Source organism: Otolemur garnettii, unplaced genomic scaffold, assembly GCF_000181295.1.
Source record: "Otolemur garnettii isolate 467f Iridium unplaced genomic scaffold, OtoGar3 scaffold00075, whole genome shotgun sequence".
NCBI lineage: Eukaryota > Metazoa > Chordata > Mammalia > Primates > Galagidae > Otolemur > Otolemur garnettii.
This window is the reverse complement of record NW_003852470.1, coordinates 4755016-4763565: the sequence shown is the minus strand read 5'-3', so window position 1 is coordinate 4763565 and position 8550 is coordinate 4755016.

Genomic DNA, 8550 nt, shown 5'->3' with positions numbered 1-8550 from the left:
TCCCCCACCTGGGAGTGAACTGCCCCAGCCTCCCCCACCTGGGAGTGAACTGCCCCAGCCTCCCCCACCTGGGAGTGAACTGCCCCAGCCTCCCCTACCTGGGAGTGAACTGCCCCAGCCTCCTCCACCTGGGAATGAACACTCAAGCCACTTCCACCAAGGACTGTGGGAGCTGATGCATAAATACCCTACTTCCCCTGGCCCTTGAGCAGGAACGTGCTGAGGAGTGTCTCCCGTTAACCTCTCATCACCTACATTGAGCACCCGCCTGAAAACATAGACACTGGGGTGCTGTGACAGCTCATGATAAATCAGTTGGATCAGGGAAGTGATATTTACACTCAGAGCTGCAGATGAAGCGGGGTCTAGCCAGGCAAGGAGGCAGCCGAGTGCATGTGGGTGTGGGTCTGAGCACCAACCAGGTGGGAAGGAGCTCGGCTGTCTGGCCTACCTGCAACGTGCAGGCACCATGCCAGGGGAGGGAGCTAAGCTTCTGCTCTCAGGAAGCTAGAGGTCAATTGTGGTCTGAGTCTAAGAAGAATGATTTCTGGAATTTGTCTAGATTTTAAAATTAATTAGTATATTATTTTCTGATTTACTCATTTTGCCCACTGGTCTTTTGGCTCTCATCTCCCTCATGTCTCTTCCTCTGTGATGTTGGTGGAAACCAAGAAAAGAAAACCTGTCATCTGAACCAGGGACCTTCCCATTGGGCAAGAGATTCAGAACAGGTGGAAATACACACCAGTCAAGGTCATCGGGGCCCTGCACCCAGCAGCCTGCAGTGGCAGCACTTTGGGCACAGCCTCCCTTACTTTTTCCTTACAGAGGCACTAACAAAAGCAGCATTGCCTTTGGGTGTTTGACCCTCCACATCTCTTGCAGAAACGTGAACCCCCAGCGTCAGGGGTGGAGCTTGATGGGAGGTGCTTGGGTCATCCGGGCGGCCCCTCAGGAACAAATTAACGCCCTCTCTGGGCTGGTGGGTGAGCGAGTTCCTGCTCCTTACTTCCCCTGAGAGCTGGTTGGTGCAAAGAGCCTGGCTCCTTCTCTCCGTGTCTCTCCTGGCCTCTGTCTCCTGCCTCCTCTCTTGCCATGTGACCTCTGCTCAGGCTGACTCTTGCGCCCCTCCGTCATGAGCGCGGGCAGCCTGCAGCCTCCCCGGGAGCAGGTGCTGGTGTGACGCTCCGTGTGCGGCCTGCAGAACCGTGAGCCTGATAAACCGCTTTCTTGAACTATTATACGCACAGTTATATATATATGTGTGTATGTGTGCGTGTGTATGTGTTTAAAAAATAGAATCCAACAAGATGTTACACTTTTGGTATCTTTTTGACTGGTATATTGTGAAGTAAGTTCTACGTCAGTAATTAGATATCACATATTAATTTCGGTTAGGTGTGCTGTGTTCCATGACGTGGACATCCTGGATGTCTCTGTGAATGTAAGCAGGGCTGCATGCCCACCGGCTGAGGCTCAGCGGGTACAGGAGAAGCCCCCCAGCCGTGCCCTGCTGATCGCCTCGCGTTTTTTCTCCTGTACCAGCTGCGCGCGCCAGCACTTCCCTCCCCGCTTTGCCGTCAGCCCTGGAGAGGCATTTGTTTGGCTGCTACCAACTTTTAACAACGGCTAACACGTTTGAAGGGCTGTTGTTTGCCAAGCTATGAGTTTGGCATGTTTTAAGCATTGAGTCACTGAAGGTGAGAATAATGCCCGCCGGTCTGAATGCCCCCAGACTGTGAATGTGTTACCTTGTGCAGAAGGCACTTTGCAGGTGTGATTAAGTTAAAGCTCTTGAGAAACGAAGATTATCCGGGATGCTCAATGTTATCCCCAGGATTATTGAAAGATGGAAGAGGAAGGCAGAGAGATGGCAGGTGCTGTGCTGCCGGCACCTCTAGAAGCTGGAAAGACAAGGAAGGGGAAAGATTCTCCCCTGGAGACTCCAGAAGGAGCACAGCCCTGCTGATGCCTTCATTTGAACCCAGTGAGACTGAGTTTGGGTTCTGACACTCAGAATTATAAAATAGTAAATCTGTGTTTTTATAAGATGCTAATTTGGGGGTTGTTATAGCAGCAACAGAAAACAGATACATTGCTGTGTGATTGTGTAAATTCTGCTTTGATCCTCCCCGTTTCATAGAGGAAACAGGTTTGTTGAGTGTAGCTAAGCGATCTAAATGAAGGCCATGAGATACTCTGGTACATTTGCAGCATATTTAATGAGAGGCAAAGCTGCACTGGGACCCAGGGGACCCAGGTGCATTTATTGGAAGTCCATTATCAATAGACCTTAGTCTGTTCATTGTTACCAGTTTGAGAAGCCAGAAAATATCAACTCATCATTCAGGTTTGCATTTCTTCATTGTCGTATTTTCAGGCTTATTGACCATCAGCGGTTTTCTTGCTTAATTTTCCAATATACACATTTTCATTGATTTTTATGATCATTGTTTGTCAGTTATGTTACAAATATTTTTCCATTTTTGTTCTTTATCTTTGTTTAAAGTATGTTTTCCTATATATATATTTTCAAAATGTCTTAATATTTTATAGAAACATTTTTTCAGCTTTTCCTTTGTGGTTTCTATCTTGGCATCATGATTAAAAAGACATTCTCCACTCTAAGATGAGACAAATGTTTACTTATGTTTTCTTTTAATAACGTAAGGATTTATTTTTTATATCTTTAACTCCTGTGGAATTTATTTGGGTGTAGAGTCATAGCTAGGGATCTAAATTAATTTTTTCCTTCCCTTTTCTGAATTCCTATAAGTTCTTGGATGGTCTTCACTCTCTGTACCTTTATCTGTTGCTCTGTCTTGCTCTGTACCCGCCTTAACTACATCCTGGGTAATATCCTCTAATGTACAGTAAGACCAGAGATAAGGTGGGGTGAGCTGATGTGCTCTTCCTATTACCATATTTTGTATTTCAGCTTATAATTACTTACATTTATGTCTCCTTACATTGTGCTTTGTTGTTTCCTTCTTATATATATCTTAAAGATTTCCTGTTTTTATTTTTGTCTTCTAATATTCTTTGTTAATTGAAAAGAAATTTCCTCTGGTCATTTATAGGCTGCGCAGCTGTGGTGACTTTCACTCCTCACTGTATTTTTCTTTTACAGAATTAAAATAATTTCATCAATGATTATAAAATTAACACACAATTATCACAATTATCAGACAGTATCTGATAATCACCCATTATCTTATCACCCAGGGATGACTCCTGGCGGTTATAGTATTTCTAGGTGTCTGCCTAGGTAACTCTCTTAAACTCTTTGGTTGTGTTCTTTTGTTTGTTTAACAAAAATCCTAGATGCGTCTCTAAGAAAATAAACAAAACTGTACATTTTCATCCTTAATGATAACATAATATTCTAGTATCTTATCTATATTCCTGTTGTTGAATATTTATTAATAGTTTTTTTCTACCTTTCAATTCTATAAATAATGCTGTGGGGAACATCTGATTCAGTTACTCCTTTACTGTGTGTTTCTAATCATTTGATCAAAGTTGTTGATATTGTGTAGGCTTCCATTACATGTTACCACGTATGACCCAATAGGCTGTGGCATTTAGTATTTCCACCAGTGATACAGAAGCATTTTCTTTTTCCTATATGCTAATCAATAGTGGCCTTTATCTTCTTGATCTTTGTCAATTTAGTTGTTGAATATGGTATCATATTAATTTATCTTTAATTGATTATTAGAAAGTTCAAATATCTTTTGGTATATCTATCACCCATGTTACATTTGAGTCTGTACTTTTCAATCAAATATACCATTAATTGAATGATGTCAATAAATGTCCCTCTGTCTAGGATGAGATCAACATTGCACTTTTACATCTAGTGTCCCCTATGGCTAGCATGGAAGGGGCAGGACCAGATGGTGAGTCTGTTCCCCAGCTCCTGGAAGTTCTGCTGGGCTCTGCACTCAACTGGTGAGGCCTTCTTCCATATGGTAACTCATCTCTGAACAGTCTTTTTGGTTCTGATTTGGTACTTCCTAGAGATGCTATATTTAGTAACATCCCGATAGCTCTACCTGGCCATCTGAAGTGGCTCCATGTGACTTGCTTGGCCAAACTCTAGGACCCCATGCTCCAACTAGGCTTGTCCAGAGCAGGGGTCCTCAAACTTTTTAAACAGGGGGCCAGTTCACTGTCCCTCAGACCATTGGAGGCCGGAGTGCGGGCCCCAGGACCAGTTGGCTGCTAAGCAGGACAGGCAGCGGTGGCAAAAACACCTGGCGGGCCTGAGAAATGTCCTAGGTGGGCCGCATGTGGCCTGCGGGCCGCAGTTTGAGGACGCCTAGTCCAAAGCAAAGCTCAGCTCCAGTTTCTGTAAGAGAGGACTGGACAGCATGGACTTGTGTAAGATCGTGTGACTGGCTTGGCAGAACCGTGGGACTCAGATCCAGGTCTTCATTCTCTTTCTCCAACATTACAGTGTCTCTCCTTGGAATGTCCACTTGCATGGCCTGATTGGTCACTGAGATGACAGCTTAAAGCCCATGTTCTCAGCTGCATTTCGTTCCACCTTTCATTCATCTATTTACTTGCTCACCTGAAAAATATTTATTGCATCCCTACCATGTACCAGCTGGTGTTCTAGCACTGGGTGTGAACCCCAGCTTCTTACTGATCCTGTTCAAGATACTCTCAGGACCTCAGTTTCTTCATCTGCAGAGTGGGAGTGAATTTAAGAGCACCACCGACACCATAGAGTTGTGTGGAATTCCAATGAGATGGTAACGCAGGGGAGCTGCTCAGCTCAGTGCCCACTGCACGTAAGATGAAAGCTGGCTTTAGTTGTTGAAAAAGAATTATTTTGGCGTCTCTGTATGATTCGTTTCCAGTTCTCCCTTAGCACTTACAACCTCTGTCTGCTCCTTACATAGGATGACCAGACGTCCCGCTTTTGGTGGGACAGTCCCGATTTTTAACAATTTGTCCCGTGTCCTGGGCATTTTAAAAAAGTCCCGATTTTTGGAAAGAATGCACGACATGTTAGATAATTGCTTCAGAAGCACCTCCCCCCCAAAAGCCCCTTCCTGCCCATAAAGTTATAGCTCCTCCCGTAACACGGAGTGGCCTGCTTACCACTGTGTGCTAGTGCTAGTCAAACAAGTGATGTCAACAAATCAGCTATTCAGATAGTTTAGGTAAGTAATTTATTTATTTATTGCATGAATTTAGCAGACAGTACTCGTATTATTTATATTTTATAGTGGCGGCAAAAGGTCTAGCTCTGGCCTTGAAAGTGACGCTTACGACTTACAATGTATCCTTATTAAAAAAATATATTGATAAGGAAAAGGTTAAATCTTGGGCATCAGCAAAAATCACAATAGAGAACAAATGGTTAGAAATATTTCATCATTTTGAAACAAACCATGTTCCATACAATAATGCACTAAAAATTGTGGGATAACCACTGTCCTTACCAGGGACTAATGCTGTGACTGAACGCATTTTTTTCTACAGTAAATAAAGTGTGGACATCAGAAAAATCACAATTAAGTGTTGAGACTTTGAAAGCCATTTAATGTGTGAAATATAATTTAACAAATTCTTATGAAAAGTTTAATGACCTTTTAAACAAAGACAGCAATGTACTAAAAAAAAATTCACTCAAATGAGAAATATGCCAAAGAATAAAATACTACTACATATGATTTTTAAAATGTATTATATTTGTAAATTGTACTTATGTTGAAATGAAAAAAAATTACAATACTATTTTTGTTTTCTATGAAAATTTTTGTTGCTCCATATAGACCAAATTTTTAATTAAGAACCCCCCCACTCCAGTCAATGGTGTCCTGCTTTACCAGTGTTAAAATCTGGTCACCTTATCTTTACAGGAACTCAACCCTTTTGAATGGGGTAGAAGATAAAGATCCCTCCTGAAGAAGAGGGTCACACCCCGTGGTTCCAAAACCCTCCAACCATAAAATCCTCCAGTTCTAGGATCTCTAGTTTTGGTCTTGGTTGGTGCTGTAGGGTTTTCCAACATTGAAGTTCTGGTTGATGAGACTCAGCCACCTCCTCTGGTAAATGTGGACCATATTGCTTATTTTCTTTTATGGTACACACAGTCAGGAGCTGAGCAGCCGCTTGTGTTTCCTGGAGTAGTTACAGGACTGTGCTCTCTCCCTCTGCTATTCTCAGGCTTAATCCTTACCATTGTGTCCCAGGTGCCCACCCACCTGGAAATCAAAAGATGAGCTCCCCGCTATTCTGGGGCTCTGCCCTGATTGAGGACCTGCAGAAGAGCCGAGGTGTCTGGGGTTTTGGAATAAAACTTCTTCTGCCTACAACAGATCTGTGTCTAATCAAAACCCTTAATTAAAAAAAACCTCAGGTACTTAATTTGATTTGCTTATTTGCATAATATTGGAGGACAAAAGAAATCTGCTCCCAGCCTGCGTTCTGCTGCAGGCCAAGGAAGGGTCCCCCCCCCACCACCAGTGTGCCCCATAACGGGAGGCCTGGGGAGGCAGTGCACCTCCTCTCAGCTCAGGTCAGAGCTCTGGGGGGCGGGGTGGGTGACGCTCCAGGTGTGGGAAGACTCTGGAAATGCCTCTGTAGGAAAAGCCTTTTGTTCCACATGTCAGCTGCCGGGGTAAAGTGCCCAATTCTGTGCAGCAGACTCCTTGGGCCTATTTGTGCCTGTATTACAGATGGAATTTGATTTCAGATGCTTCAGGGACAAGCCTGATGGGGGAGGCGGCAGCACTGAGGAGTGGAGAGGAGGTCGCTGAAAGCCAGTGCTTTCTGGACTTTTTGGCAGCCTCGGGTGACATTTGCTCCCTGCGTTTAATCCATTTAGCTGCCCTCACTGGAGTGCCCTGTGAGCGTCTGATGACAAAAGCTCGCAGCAAATTTGTCCTAAAGACCAGTCACCAAAACCAAAGTCCTGCTGGAGCATTGCTGACGCGAAGCGCCCAAGCTCAGCTGCTGCAGGAGGCCGGCACGGTGGAGCGGGAGGGTCTGGGTCCGCGCAGGTGGGCAGTGTGCTTGCCGGCCAGCAGGGGGCGGCCCAGAGTCCCCAGAGCCCGGCCTGCCGCTGATTGCAGCCGCGAGCTGAGAAAGGGAGCCCAAGAAAGCTTATGTCCCCAGGAGAAGGCAGTTGTGGGACTCTGAAAAGCTATTTACATCGCACATTTGAATGCTATGCAGAAAATGAGGCAAAATCAGGCTATGAGAACTTTGAACAAATGTTTGTGTCCATTTTATTATTCAAAAATTGCACTAGGTATGAGTACTTTTTCCCTCAAATGGCCTAAGTGATAGCTTAGAAGAGCTTCATTTCACGTCTTTTAATTTTGAATTATTCTCTTATCTGTAATAAAGCACCAGTCAAGCACAGAATTAGTATTCTGGAAGAAAAGGCTTAATGAGCTAAAACATTTCTATCTGGGTTAGTGAGAGCATCTTATCTTGCTTAAGTGTTTCAGAAGAAATGTGTAGCGAAAGAAGCAGAGTATTTGGTGCCGCTAAATGGGAAAAAATATGTTGGTCTCTCCTCTCCTGCTCCCCTGTGCATCGTAAGCCAGTTCACATGGCAACACCTAACGGCACCGTCAGTTCAACGTGAAGCGCTTGCAGCAGACTGCGGCTCTTCCTCTTAGACACGCCGATGCTTTAATTAATGAGAGTTCAGAGCAAACACAGCCCACTTTCCCGGCTACACTTCTGGCATCAGATGTTCCGTAATATATCATCATCTGCAGTAGGCGACTTTGGAAATGGCTGACTGTTAGCAACTTAATTGCCCTTAAATAGACAAGGCACACTTGTGCGAGTGTGTGTGAAGGGGCCCAACAGACAGCGCCGTCAGAAAAAGCGGCCCCTCGGTGCAGACGGCAGTGAAGTTCTAAAGGAGGAATGGAGATGCGGATGTAGACGGAAGTTTTAGCAGGAGTTTAACAACTGTCGCTCTATTTTAGACACATTGTAGGATTCCCACGCTGCGTTAAATGCCAGGCCGTAGCCTGTGGGTAAACAGGTTCTGAGGCGCACCCAAGTATCTGGTAGTTGGCTGATTTTTTGAATTATAGATTTAAGAAAAATGTTTAAGATATATACATTTGATAGTAATGGTTTCATAACAAGGCTTACGTGTGTTTTAAAATCTCTGACAATTATTCCTGGGATTAAATGTCAGTATATACAGCAAGGCTTCAGTTATAGGGGTGTTGGATTTTGAAACCTTAAAGTATCCAGAACAATGCAAGGCAGAGATTTTCACAGCCAGATATGCAAAGTCCCATGGATCGCCCACAGTTGCTCCAAATGGACACATCGTCTATGCTGGCAGTGTCTCTGGGGACGAGCAAATGGCATCATTTACATTTGGGCAAAGTAGCAAAGGGCAGAGTGGACTTAGATGATGGGTATGCAGACTTTTATATATGACATTACAAAGGTTAATGAGATGAAATAGGATCGTTGTGGATGCTAACAAGAGAGAATATTTTGAATTCTGATAAGTATCAAAGGGCTCACAAGAAGATAGGGAAAAGGAGGAGC